The 14,821-nt window shown below is 37.0% G+C and overlaps 1 long non-coding RNA gene across 2 annotated transcripts in view; it reads right to left on the minus strand.

Annotated features, from left to right (window-relative positions):
• The window catches only part of LOC140605492 (uncharacterized), a 28,864-nt gene extending 14,698 nt beyond the window's left edge, over positions 1–14,166 (minus strand). Inside the window, exons 1-3 of one of the 2 annotated variants that reach the window (XR_012008141.1) lie at positions 14,062–14,166; positions 11,583–11,860; positions 6,425–6,613 (exon numbers count right to left, since the gene is read on the minus strand). This is a non-coding gene — a long non-coding RNA (uncharacterized lncRNA). Of the gene's footprint in view, positions 1–6,424; positions 6,614–11,582; positions 11,861–14,061 lie in introns of those variants that run through there. The other variant, XR_012008142.1, reaches the window with a different exon arrangement.
• Positions 14,167–14,821: the final 655 nt, after the last annotated feature.

Genomic DNA, 14,821 nt, shown 5'->3' on the forward strand with positions numbered 1-14,821 from the left:
GTGAAATTTTTGACTTCCTGGATCCACGAATTTTCAAGGTTCTCCAAACCACGCTTTGAGAACAGCCAACCTACAGTATGTAAGGATGGCCCAAAACCAAATTCTAAAATAAAAAAGTTTGCTTTCAGCTCACTTCAAATTCCTATCCCTTATTTTAGCACTTCAAATATCTGGTGTTCGGGGTCCTCATGCTCTCTTCTGGTTGCCCAGAAATCCTTATCCCACTATGACTCCAAGGTGGGGCTTTTCTTTTTATAGTAGCCCATGTTCCCTACTTTCCGATTTCTTTAAGTCAAAATATAATATATCCGTTCTCTGATTATTCCCTGAGGGTCCAAATGGGTAACATGCTAGTTTAATAAACTAACTTGTTAATTAGTGGTAATCATTTAATGGCTCAGCCACCCTTCATACAATATCATATTTAAACTCAGTACTTCAGTGTCTTCACCCAAAGAAGTTACTTATATGTGAGTATATCCAGTCAAAGTGTTTTTGTGTCATTTTTCTCAGATAACATCACCTCTTCTCTCTTTGGTTAGTACTGACTGTGCATAAGTGGGCTGTGAATATTGTCAGATATATATGTGAGATATTTGAATAAATGCTTAGATTATTTTGCATCCCCTTTGTAAGTGCCACTTTTAGTCATAGAAAGTGGACAAAAACTAGATGAAAAGCAAAAGATACTAGCTAAAAACAACAGAACAACAAAAATACAAATTCAGGTATAGGAAGAAATTCCATAGCTCTGACATACAAGGACTAAGAATAACAGTGTCATTTAGTAATTTTCAATTTAACTTCTTTTAAGAGTAAAAATCAATAGCATTTTTAAAATTATTTATAATATAAGAGTTCTTAAAATTATAAGCACGATACAACTACTGATTGAGAGACTGTACTACTCTCACATCTCATCTATCCAAAAAGAGGAGAAAATAGATCTGGGCTGGTTTCACAGAGTCATCTGAAACCCACAAAAAGATAAAATTGAGCTATTGACTTATGGTGTTAATGAGCATCCATTCACACATCGCCTCAAGATAATGAGGCTACATTCTCAGGGTGTAGGATGGGTAATTAATGCTTCCAATTACCATGAATTTTCAGAGGAAACAATGGTTAGGAACTGCCACAAGCTATGCTTTACAGTTTGGAATAGCCAAGGGAGAAAAACCTCTCAGAGAATTTTATATTGCTTTCTGTGCTGGAAGACACAAGCCAAGCTATTTAGAAAAATATTTTTATTACGTGGGAAACAAAAATATTTTTTTCTAAAGTACCAGACTTACAGCATCTATTCAAGCATAACTAAAGGTTTCACAAACTCTCTAGTCCCACGTGGTGGGTCTGTTCTCCAGTAACTTGATCCATTTATAACTCCAGACTCTTTCCATGGATTGATTTCTAATTTTGTAAAATCCAAATGTATAGCAATATGAAAATTCAGAACAGGCTCACAAGTTTTTCACTTCAGTTACTGAAAGGGATGTTGCCTTGTTAATCTCAAAGGATTGGCAGAGCAATTTTATCACATTTTCTGAAAAAATCTATACAGATTTAAGGTCGCGTTCTGGATTTAATTGAAGTAACCTTTTGTACAATCTAGCTTTAATGAAGTGCAATGAAGTTAAACTCCATGGGGGCCATTAATCTGAAACACTCCATTTAAAAACTACAAGGGGAGTTTTTAATAAACAGTGTGAACTAATGCCCATGTGGAAAGGTAATTGAGAGGGAACTGGTGTCTGGGCCAGATTGTTATTAAACCCTTATCACAGGTAAAACTAAAACCCCCAATGGCAAGCTGCCCTGTGATTTATATTGCCCTTCTCATCCTAACTTTAAAGGAAAGGCTACGTTTAATAATGAAAAAATCCTGTGACTAAGCTATAAAATAACTGAGCAATTACTTAGAATAATTTATACAGTGCAATACACTGACCTTGCTTTAAGCATAAAATCTACAAAATAACTTTGGCAATAAAACTGTGAACTACTAAAAGGACTAAAGGTTTTAACCATTTTTATTGTGTGGCGCCTGGGGGGAACATAAATACATATTACACTCTAATCACAGGGCTTAAGAAAATTCATAATTTTTTTCTCTTAAAATGGCTTTTCAGAGAAAAGTTTGCTCAATTTGGCCAATTGCAAATCAAGAATTTCAATGTCCTTACTTTAAAAGAATTACATATAATTCCTATAATATTTTTTTCTCCATATGCAAATTCTGCCTCTCTCTTTTAACTCCTAACCATGGCCCATGGAAGAAAACTGGCAATAATTTTTCTGTATTACCTATTTAAATATTTACTCTTTCAAAATTAAAAAAAAGAAAGCAACTGAGCTCTATTACAATAGTAAGGATTGATGCTATCTCCCTTGCCCACTAAAGCAAGGATGCTTCTATTTCTGAAAAAGAAAATAATACTCCACCACTCAGCAATCCACAGTCAATGTTTCCACTTTCCATGGTGGCTTTCAAAAACAAAGTTCAGCTTTTACTCTGAACTGGCATCAGAGCAGCACATAACCAAGCATGACATACTACTCTAGCTTCCTTCAATTTCTCAATCACCGTAGCTAAGCAAACATTTTTTCTCTGAATGCTTTGAATTCATGAAATGATTCCAACAGACTGTCTTTCAATTGACTTCAAATTCCATGAAATCTTGTTGATTTCTGCAAGATTGGAATATCAGTACATTGAAACCCTGCAGAACCAAATTGTCAAAGCAGCATCTTCTCTTTGGAACACAAAAACTCTGTACTCTTACCTTACTTTACTCCCAATAGAATTAGCTAGATTAGGTCTCAAATGAGAACAAAGATTTTAAAATGTTCTCCTAGGGTGGCTTTACATAAACAGATGCTAAAGAAGAAACTCTCTGTCAAAAATACTGCCTGAATATTTCACCTTTATTACTCTTTGAACTATAGGTGTAAGAAAGTTAGTGCTTGAAAGCAAATAGGTTTTAAGGTATAATGCATTTTACAGCTTTATTAGTCTTTGAAAAATATCTAGTAAAGTAGGTAACCCATCATCTGGAGAGGAAGTAAAAGAATGGTAAATATGATAGTGGCATAGAAAAATTTCTAGGAGTTCTAGCCCCATTTAAGTTCTCCAGAAAATAAGCTCTGGGAACCTCAGGGAAGCAAGCATTCAATTCAGGTTATCTGAGATAGGGGACTAACTAGGGTTGCACATGGTCATAGAATAAAGGATGGATACAGAAGAAGAAGAAGAAGAAGAAGAAGAAGAAGAAGAAGAAGAAGAAGTCGACGATGACAGTGACAAGATTCAGCATTGGGGCCCTGTTGTTGGAAAACTAGTCTTGACCCCATAAGGCAGACTGAGTCTCAGAGAACAATACAGCTATGAATAAAAATCTGATTCTTCACTAGCCCATAGGCCACCAAATCCCACATTCTCCAGGACAGAAGGGAGGCTTTCTGAATGGGAGATGTAGCTACCTCCTTTCAGGACCAAGAAACAGCCTTAGGAAAGAAACTAAGATTCCACATACCTAATTTCATTCTCTTTCAAAATTCCACTAAAACAGTACAGGGGATCCCTGGGTGGCGCAGTGGTTTGGCGCCTGCCTTTGCCCCAGGGCGCGATCCTGGAGACCCGGGATCGAATCCCACGTCGGGCTCCTGGTGCGTGGAGCCTGCTTCTCCCTCTGCCTGTGTCATGGAGCCTGCTTCTCCCTCTGCCTGTGTCTCTGCCTCTCTGTGTGTGTGTGTGTGTGTGTGACTATCATAAATAAATAAAAATAAAAAAATAAAAATAAATTAAAAAATAAAAAATAAAAAAAAAAACATCAGTACAGGAACTTTTCAGGGCCAAGACCTACAAGGATGGAAAAGACCAGAGTTGGAAAGCAGAGGGTCATGTGGTAATTGATTGATGGACCAAAGAGAGACAACTCCTCAGTCAGTAGTAAAGAAAGCCAATCAACAATTTGATTAAAATTGCAATACCCTTAGAGATCTGGGGAACCATATAGCTCCAAAGTGGAGGTGAAGGTGGACGAATGTTTAGAAGCCTATCTAAAAACAGATGTCTAGATTTCCACTCCAACAGGAAAATGAAAGTCTAGTCTTTTGAGAAGATCAAATATACAAATGAGATAGTAAGGGGTTCAAAATGGCATCAAAGGAAGACCTTAAACTCACCTTCTCCTATAGACACAAAAAATTTATAGCTACATACAATAATCTTACTCTGAAAAGGACCTAAGAACTAGGTTAACAGCCCCCACAACAAAAGACAAAAGAGACTCATCAAGAAGGATGGAAGAGGCAGAGACAGCCTTACCTAGGATCTTCCTCCAGACATGGTGTGGTGACCCTGCAATTGGGAGAGATCCCAAAATATGGAACTCCCCCTTAAGGGGCAAAGGGATTATGGTCCAATAAGGCACCTCACACTGGTGGCCTGTTCTGAAAAGACAAGCCCTCAATATGTCTGGTTTTAAAACTCAACAGGATTAATATCAGGAGAACCACAAAGAATAAAGACCCCACCCTTAAAGGGCTTACATACAAACCCACTCACCCTGAGACACAGTGCAAAATAAACAGACTTAAAAGCACCTAGACCACAATCAAAAGAAACCCACTAACTCATTTTAAATTGGCTGCCAAAGGGACAGGAACCTGTAGGGACTTATATAAGGATAAAAGTAGTAGGGGCACCTGAGTGGCTCAGTTGGTTAAGTGTCCAAACTCTCAGTTTCTGCTCAGGTCATGATTTCACGGTAGTGAGATTGAACCCTGCATCAGGCTCTGTGCTCAGGGCAGAGTCTGCTTGAGATTCTCCCCACTCCCCCCCCACTCCTCTCTCTAAAATTAAACAAATAAATACATCTTTATAAGGGAAAAAAATACTGGCAGACGCCATTGTTGCATCTCATCCTACCTTGTTGGTGATAGAACGAATAAGTGCCACTTTGGAATCTTCCTTCTAGCCTGCTAGTACTAGAAGGCATGCTCTGTACCCCCATACCATATCTGGGCTGGTTGAGCACTCTGCACCATGCCATTCCTGCCTAGCACCCAAGCCATAACCAGAACAGATAAGCACACCAAGTGCCATCTACCCAGTGTAGTCACTGCAGCCCTATTACAGCCCAGTGGGCACATGAGCCCATTTGAAAGATTCCCATAGAATTCCTGGCTCTAGTGACAAGGGAGATTGCATTTCTGGGCCATACAGAACAGCTTCTACATAAGACTGCTCCTTCAAAACTGAGGGAGATGATTGTTTCACCTAATATAAATGGACAAACACAGAGAGAAAGGCAAAATGAGGAGACAGAGCACTATGTTCCAAACCAAAGAACAAGGCAAATCCCCAGAAAAAGACCTTAATGAAGTGAGATAAGCAACCTGTCTGATAAAGAGTTGAAAGTAATGGTCATAAAAATGCTCACTGGTTTTGAAGAACAGATGAATAACCAAGAAGTTCTACACAAGATAAAAAATATAAGAAAGTAGCAAACAGAAGTTATAATTGAACTGAATCATATCCTAGAGGGGTTCAACAGCAGAATAGATGAAATAGGAGCACAGATAAGTGAGCTGGAAGACAGTTTTAACTTTTATGCATACAACATGGAAGCACCTAAATATATAAAGTAATTAATAACAAAAGTAAAGGGAGAAATAGAGAGCAATACAATAATACTAGGGGACTTCTATACCTAACTTACATCAATAGATACATACATCAATAGATCAATAGATTTTCTCCAAAGAGAAAATCAATACGGAAGCATTGACCTTAAACAACACATTAGACTGATAGACTTAAGAGAAACATGAAGAACACCCCATCTAAATATACAGAATACATTCTTTGTGAATGCACATGAAATATCCTCTAGGATACATCATATGTTAGACCACAGAACATCTCTCAATACACTAAAGTAGACTGAAATCATATCAACCATTTTTTCCAACCACAACAATATGAAACAAAAATCAATAGCAAGAAAAAAACTGGGGAAAACACAAATGCATGAAAACTAAACAACATATAACCAATGGGTCAATGAAGAAATCAAAGAAAAATTTAAAAATACATTGAGACAACTGAAAATGAAAATAAAATTTTCCAAAATTTTGCAGCAAAAACAGTTCTAAGAGGGAAATTTTCATGATTTGGCCTATCTCAAGAAATAAGAAAATTCCCAAATAAACAATCTAAATTTACACTGGTAAAGGAACTGGAACTGGTAAATAAGGAACTGGTAAATAAGGAACTGGTAAATAAGGACTAACAAACTTGGTTTTTAAACCAAATTTAAAAGGAAGAAAGCATAAAGATCAGAGTGAAAATAAATAAAACAAACACAAAAAATAGGAAAGATCAATGAAACTAAGACCTGGTTCTTTGAAAAGATTTAAAAAATTTGTATTTCCCTGATGGCAAGTGATGCAGAGCATTTTCTCATGTGCATGTTGGCCATGTCTATGTCTTCCTCTGTGAGATTTCTGTTCATGTCTTTTGCCCATTTCATGATTGGATTGTTTGTTTCTTTGGTGTTGAGTTTAAGAAGTTCTTTATAGATCTTAACAAAACTTCAGCTTGACTCATCTAGAAAAAGCGAGAAAGCCCAAATAAATAAAATCAGATATGAAAGAAAAATTACAGCCAATACTACAGAAATTAGATAACCTAGAAGAAACGTATAACTTTCTAAAAATGTACAATTTTCTAAGACTGAATAATAAAAAAAAATAAAAATCTGAATAGAATGATCACTAGTAATGAAATTAAATCAGTAATCAAAAAACTCCCAACAAATAAAAGTCAAGGTCCAGATGGCTTCACAGGTGAATTCTACCAAGCATTTAAAGAGTTAGTATCTACCCTTCTCAGCTTATTCCCATAAAGTTGAAGAGGAAGGAATACTTCCAAACTCATTTTGCAAGGCCAGTATACCCTGATAACAAAACTGGACAAAGATACTACAAAAAAAGGAAGAAGAAAGAAGAAAAGAAATAAAGAAAGAAGAAAGAAAGAAAGAAAGAAAGAAAGAAAGAAAGAAAGAAAGAAAAAAAGAAAAGAAAAGAAAAGAAAAGAAAAGAAAAGAAAAGAAAAGAAAGAAGGAAGGAAGGAAGGAAGGAAGGAAGGAAGGAAGAAAGAAAGAAAGAAAGAAAGAAAGAAAGAAAGAAAGAAAGAAAGAAAGAAGAAAGAGAGAAAGGGAAAATAAAAAGGAAAGAAAGAAAGAAAGAAAGAAAGAAAGAAAGAAAGAAAGAAAGAAAGAAAGAAAGAAAATTATAGGCCATTATCACTGATGAACATAGATGCAAAAATACTCAAAAATATATCATCAAACCAAATTCAGAATACATTAAAGGAATCATATGCTATCACCAAGTGAGACTCATTCCAGGGATGCAAGGATGGTTTAACATCTGCATATCAATCAACATGGTACACCACTTTAACAAAACAAAGGATAAAAATCATATAATTATCTCAATAGGTTCAGAAAAAGTATTTGACAAAATTCAAAATCCATTCCAAAACTCTCAACAAAATGTGTAGAGAGGGAATATTCCTCAACATAATAAAGGCCATATATGACCAACACTAACATCATACTCAACGGGTAAAAGCTAAAAGATTTCCTCTAAGATTAATAACAAGACAAAGATGTCCAATTTCACCACTTTAGTTCAATGAAGCATTGAAAGTCCTAGCTTCAGCAACTAGGCAAGAAAAAAATAAAAGACATTGAAATTGGTAAGAAAGAAGTAAAACTCTATTTGCAGATATATAAAAAGCCCTAAAGACTCCACCAAAAAAACTTAGAATAAATGAATTCAGTAAAAGTGCAAGATTAAAAAAAATCAACATATAGAAATCTGTTTTGTTTCCCTAATAATGAGCTATAAGAAAGAGAATTTAAGAAAACAATCTTATATACAATTGTACCGAAAAGAACAAAATACTTAAGAATAAATATAACAAAGGTGGTAAAAGACCTGTACTCTGAAAACTAGAAAACATGGATGAAAGAAATTGGAGATAGCACAGATAAATGGGAAAAAAATACAAAGCTAATTAATTAGAAGACGTGATGTTGTTAAAATGTCCATACTACCCAAAGCAACCTACAGATTTAATGCAATCCATATCAGAATACCAATGACATTTTTCATAGAACTATGATAAATATTCCTAAAATTGTTATGGAACCACAAAAGACCTTGAATAGCCAAAGCAATCTTGAGAAAGAACAAACCTGGAGGTACCTCCTGGAGGTTTGGAGGTACCATCTGCCAAACCTGCCAGATTTCAAACTATACAACAAAGCTATAGTAATCAAAACAGTATGATACTGGCACAAAAACATACAAAGATCATTGGAAAAGAATACATAGAGAAATAAGCCCACATTTATATGGTCAATTAATTTATAATAAAGGAGGCAAGAAATACACTGAAAAGAAATTTCTTCAATAAAAGTACTGGAAAACTGGATAGCTACCTGGAAAAGAATGAAATTGGACCACTTTCTTACAGTAAATACAAAAATAAACTTAAAATTGACTAAAGGCTTAAATGTAAGACCTGAAATCTTAAAATTCCTATAAGAAAACATAAGCAGTAAACTCTCTGACATGAAGTGTTATCCATACTTTTTTGGATATGTCTCCTCAGACAAAGGCAACAAAAGCAAAAATAAACAAATTGGACTACATAAAACTACAAAGCTTTTGTACAGTGAAGTAAATCATCGACAAAACAAAAATGGAACCTACTGAATAGGAGGAGATAGTTGTAAATAGTGTATCTGATATGGGGTTAATATCCAATATATATGAAGAATATATATAAAGAACTCATACAGCTCAAAACAACAACAACAAACTAATTAAAAAGTGGGCAGAAGGGCACCTGGGTGGCTCAGAGGTTGAGCTTCTGCCTTAAGCTCAGGTCGTGATTCCAGGGTCCTGGGATCAAGTCCCACATTGGGCTCCCCATTGGGAGCCTGCTTCTCCCTCTGCCTACGTCTCTGCCTCTCTCTTTCTGTCTCTCATGAATAAATAATAAAATCTTTAAAAATTGGACAGAGGACCTGAATAGACATTGTTCAAAAAAAGACATACAGATAGCCCATAGGCACATGATGCTCAACATCACTTATCATCAGGGAAATACAGATTAAAACTACAAGGAGGTACTATCTCACACCTGCCAAAATGGATAAAATAAAAAACACAAGAAATAACCAGACTTAGCAAGGATATAGAGAAAAGGGAAGCTCCATGTACTATTGGTGGAAATATAAATTTGCGTAGCACCATGGAAAGCCTATGGAGATTCCTCAAAATTTTAAAATAGAAGTACCATATAATCCAGCAATTCCATTTTTGAGTATCTACCCCCTAAGATGAAAACATGAATTCAAAAAGATACACACACACACACACACACACACACACACAATGGACTGTTACTCAGCCATGTAAATAAAACCTTGCTATTCACAACAGCATAGATGGACCTATAGAGTATCATGCTAAGTGAAATAAGTCAGACAGAGAAAAATAAATACCATAAGATTTCACTTATATGAGGAATCTAAAAAACAAAGCAAACAAACTAAACTAAACAGAAACAGACTCAGTTAAGCTGGGTCCTGGCAACTCCCACACAAACTCAATGTGTATGACTAAAATTCTTGGCCTTCTACTCACTTGTAGATACTCATTACCATTTCACCAAGGAGACCCACAAGACCTTGGACCTCAATTTGTGAAGATATTCTAATACCACATTTCCCTACCTTCAATCCCTTCCCTCCCCTTGGACCAGTAGTTAGTTTTTTGCATCTGAGGGGATGGGTTTTATTCTATGTAAGCACTTCCACTGAGCCTAGATTTTGAAAATACAAAGACATGTGCTTAACTGTTTAGCTTGTACATTTGAACAACTCCAAGCTACCACTGACATATACTATGGAGAGAGAACCCTCTTCAGAGTCATCGTGGATAATCTTACTCAACCCTGCAACAAATCAGCACAGCTGTGCCCACCTTGTTCTATTACATAGGAACCCCACAGCAAGAGTTGTTGTTCAAATATTATCTAGTATTTTAATCCTTAGCTAGATTTTCAACCATGGGCATCTACTCACTTAACCCTTCTAGCGGAATCTCTTTCCCATCCCTCAAAACGTAAGTTGATATCTTATCAAAATATGAAAATAAAAACATGGTCCCAACTTAAGTAATTCCTTCATTACCACACTATAAATCCCTTCAATTCACTGAATATTGCAACTGTAAAATAGTAAACACCATATACTGTTTCAGCAGAACAATTAGACCATAATCTTCCCATGCTAAGATGACTTATTACCTGACACCCAAGTCCCATCACATAATTATATGTCTTAATAATACCATGATTGATAGTCAGATTTCCCTCTTGTAGTCAACTTGAGAAAAATATGAATAAATATAGAAAATATCTATCTATCTTACAAGGGCTAAGATAGTCTTCATAGCCCAAGCTGATAAATAAAGAATCCTAGGAATGTACTTGCAGGTACAGCATCAAATGAGACCATAAAATTAATAGCTGTGCTCTTCCAGCATTGGAAAATCAAATAACATTGCTCTTTCCTTTGCACTTCTCTAGACTAAAATTAAGGCTTAGAAAGCACAAACCACAACCAATCAGCAGAAAGAGTGTGATATAGGACACTGAGCGTGAACAACATTGAGAGGAGGAGTACAGCACTGAGTCTCCAGGATGCACTCCCAGAAACCCCTGCAGAATTGGTCATCCAGGGGAAGCAGCCCAATCAGGAAAGTTAGGAACTGAAAAAGCAAGTGCCATTCAATACCCATTGGAGCTAGTGATCAGACTCAAACAAGGCTACAGAAAAAAGTCTCTCTACTACCAGATTTGCCAGCAGGGTGACTGCCTCCTTCTCATTTCTGCCTTCCAAACCTTACTGAGAAAGTCCAAATCATAAGGTCAACTGATTAAGGTTCTAGGCAGAAAGATGTCTCAGAAATGTACTTTTGGAATCTGCAGCCTCTGTAGTACAGGACAATGCAGTAAAAGGAGAGAAGATGTCCTCAGCCTTAACCTGCCACAGATTAGGTCATTAATTTAATCTACCTAATTTACCATATAGACCTGAAAACATTATTTTCCCAATAGTCTCAAACTGTATTCAATACTCCACAAAGTCTATCTTCCCTATGTCAACCTGGACCCATAACCACACCCACAGGTATAAACATGATAAATATAATAGCTAATAGTAACATGTACTTAATTCATTATTATTATCCCAATTTTAAAGTTGAAGACACTACGAAACAGAGAGCTGAAGTAATGTGTCCCAGATGACAAAGTTAAAAAGTGGCAGAGCAATCTGCCTCCAAAATTTGTGTAATCTCTATAAATGGAAACCACAGAAAAACCTGCAGTCCAGACTCTCCAGACAGGAGATGTATGAGGCATGCATAGGTTATGTACACACAACCAGGTATCCTTGAATTCAGATGTTCGGATATTTTACTAAGCTCAGTACCTTAATCTCTTGCCAAGAGGAACCCTAGATAGACAGTGCTTATCACTGTCCTTCCTCTTCACTCCCAGAAAGTGCTGGACCACAGAAGATGGATTGCTAAAAGAGAACATGAGGGGGGCATCTGGGTGGCTCAGTAGTTGAGCATCTGCCTTTGGCTTGGGTCACAATCCTGGAGTCCCAGGATCAAGTTCCGCATTAGGCTCCTTGTTGGGAAGCTTGCTTCTCCTTCTATGCATGTCTCTGCCTCTCTATGTCTCTCTTGAATAAATAGATAGAATCTAGAAAAAAAAAAAAAAGGAGAGAGAGAACATGTGGAGCTGAAGCACTGATTTCCTTGGACATATAGCCATATATCGTTGACAACACATGATCCACCATAAACAAGGACTCAGATATTTTTATTCATGTTCAGATTCTGTTTGAATAAGGATGGCCCTTTAGGAAGTTAGTTCTACCATGAGAGATAGAGGAGACATGAATTGTCCATGTAGAAGGGACAGCAAGAGAGCTCCAGTATGCCAGCAGAGAAAGAAGCCTTACTCATAGCTGACCTTGGACTCAGCACCAGAGCCTGCCTCACAGCTCACCAGCCTTAATCTCTGCCCGTTGGTCAGCAAAGGTCCCAAGCCCTTGGGCCAAGCCTTAAATTTCCCTTCATCCAGCAATCTTGCCTTTCCAGATTCCTGCCATTATCAGACTCTATCTTGACAACAATCTTCTTCCTTCCTTCTTTCTTTCTTTCTTTCTTTCTTTCTTTCTTTCTTTCTTTCTTTCTTTCTTTCTTTCTTTCTTTCTTTCTCTTTTAATTTTTTATTTAAATTTAATATACCAACATAGTATAACACCCAGTGCTCATCCCATCAAGTGCCCTCCTTAGTGTCTGTCACCCAGTTACCCCATTCGCTCCCCCCACATCCCCTTCGGCAACCCTTTGTTTGTTTCCCAGAGTTAGGAATCTCTCATGGTTTGTCTCTCTCTCTTAATTTAATCTGTGTTCACATTCTTGCCCTCCCAAACCTGCCACTGTCCCTCAAGGACTGGACATAGATACATATGAAACAGTTTTCTCCTGCTTCACAGTTTTCAGAGGATTAGTTTCATGTAGCTTCCATAACACAAAGACAGGCAAAGCGACCTTTTTGTGAGCAAAGAAATAGAACTCCCAAGAAAAATTTGGTCTTCAAGTGTTTGGGATAGTTTTACTCAAAAAATGTAATGTTACCATTTCAGGAAAGAAAAAAAAACAATCTTTAAGACTTTTCAAAGGCTCATTGGCCATCAAATAGTCCTTATAAAACTGGCTATAGTATAAATTAATCAAAATTACATACCTTTAATGTCCCTTAAAAATCTAGCATTTTATATTTTTTAAGGACCCACTGAACCTTCAAAGCTATCAGGGAAAGGAGAAATAAGAAGGTAAAGGATGAAGGATATAAGAATTTGGGGAGGAGTGAAGAGGACATTAGAAAGGGAGCAATTTATGGAGAAAGAAGAATATAGGCACAGAATGGAGCAACTGAAGTGGAAGATAAGAGGAAAATGAAAGAGAATATGAAGAGGGTAATGATGGTGGCAGACAACAAGAAGGGAATAAACAACAAAAGATACTTGCTTACCTACAGAACACATATACACGTTGCTCATACACTCACACACAGTCCCACTTTGCTACTTTCGAAACTCGTTTATGCATTTCAGCTAGTGAATCTTCATCTAGCAAATAAATATAGCAGAAAAGGCTAGCCTGAAATTCAGAAAACCCAAAATCTAGCCTCCATTGTGCAAATGGCTAATTGTATGTGACTTTTAGCAAGTTGCCTAATCTTTTTTCATTTAATCTCTGTATCTAAGGGCATAGACTTAAACATTTCCAGGCATGGGAGTACTGGGTCCTTACGGACAAAGAGAGCAAGAAGACACTGAAAGAGAAAAAAATGAGAACCAATGTACAATAAATGAAGAATGAAGTTCATCTAATTGATTCAAAACCCTGGCCTTGTAGGCAAACTAGCTGGAGCCCCATGGTTAGGCCACCAGAGATGTGGTCCACGTTCCTGTTTCCACCAGGAGCCATCAGGCTGATGCTCCAGGGGGATCAGTATGAGAAGAGTACCTGCTACTCTCTTCCAAAAGAAGCCTTCAAAAAAATAAATAAATAAAAGAACAAGGGGTCAGAGGAGAGTCCTGAATGCCCTCTTTTCCCCCTAATGTCTTCTGAATGCCTTTCCGCAGTGCTCCAGCAGCCTTTTCTGTTAGCCTACCAACCTGGTTACAGCTGTCTCTAGCTATTCTGGGCTATTGTAGAGGTGATATTAGGTGATGATTGATTATTATAATTATCATGGTGATGATGATAATAATGATGGCAATTATATTCAATAACTATGATAAGTAGAAGGAAAAAAAGAAAAAGGAATGAAAATAAAAAGTATGAAAAAGAGAATAGTTACCATATTCTAGTAGCTGGGCTAATTACCTTGTTCCTTGATTCCTTCAATAAATGTTTATGGCATCCCTATGGTCTACTGTGCTTGCAATACAGTGCTGTCAGGGCAAACATGATTCTCCTCCATCAGAGAGCTCACAGGAGAGGAAAAATTACAAACAAACCTGTGTCCTAATACATCACAATTGGTGCCATGACAAGGAAACACAAAGGTCATGTAGATGCACACAGCCCAAACATGGATGGTCTAGAAGTTTTCACATTTGTGTGTTGTAAACATGAACTGATGGGAAGGGGACACAACTGTGGAAGCAGGATAACCATTTACAGATTATCATGGAGAACAAGGAAAGAATGTTGACACTATGGACTAGGGTAGTAGAAGTGGGTAAAGGGAAGAGAGTGGATGAATTGACAAGGCTTAGTGGTTAATTAGGTCTGGAGAGAAAAGAGGAGGAAGAAATCACGAACAAATGCCCAGGTCATAGAGTGGATAGACATTTACTTAGCTGGAGGACACAAGAAGCAGAACAAGTTTAGGATAATGAGGTCAACCTTAGACACATTAATTTTACATGTATACATGTCACCTGGCTGTAAATAATCAGTGGACAGGTGAAGATATAGGACTGCTGTAGGGAATAGAAAAAGAGGTGCTATTAGGGAAACAGGATTTCTGAGTCACACTGAGGGCTCAGAGAAAATCAGAGATCATGATAGTGGCCCTCATCTTTGCAGTAACACACATTATCTCTTCTAATTCTTTTTTCAACTGTGTATGGTATAAACC

Source organism: Canis lupus, chromosome 15, assembly GCF_048164855.1.
Source record: "Canis lupus baileyi chromosome 15, mCanLup2.hap1, whole genome shotgun sequence".
In the NCBI taxonomy this organism is placed as follows: Eukaryota; Metazoa; Chordata; class Mammalia; order Carnivora; family Canidae; genus Canis; species Canis lupus.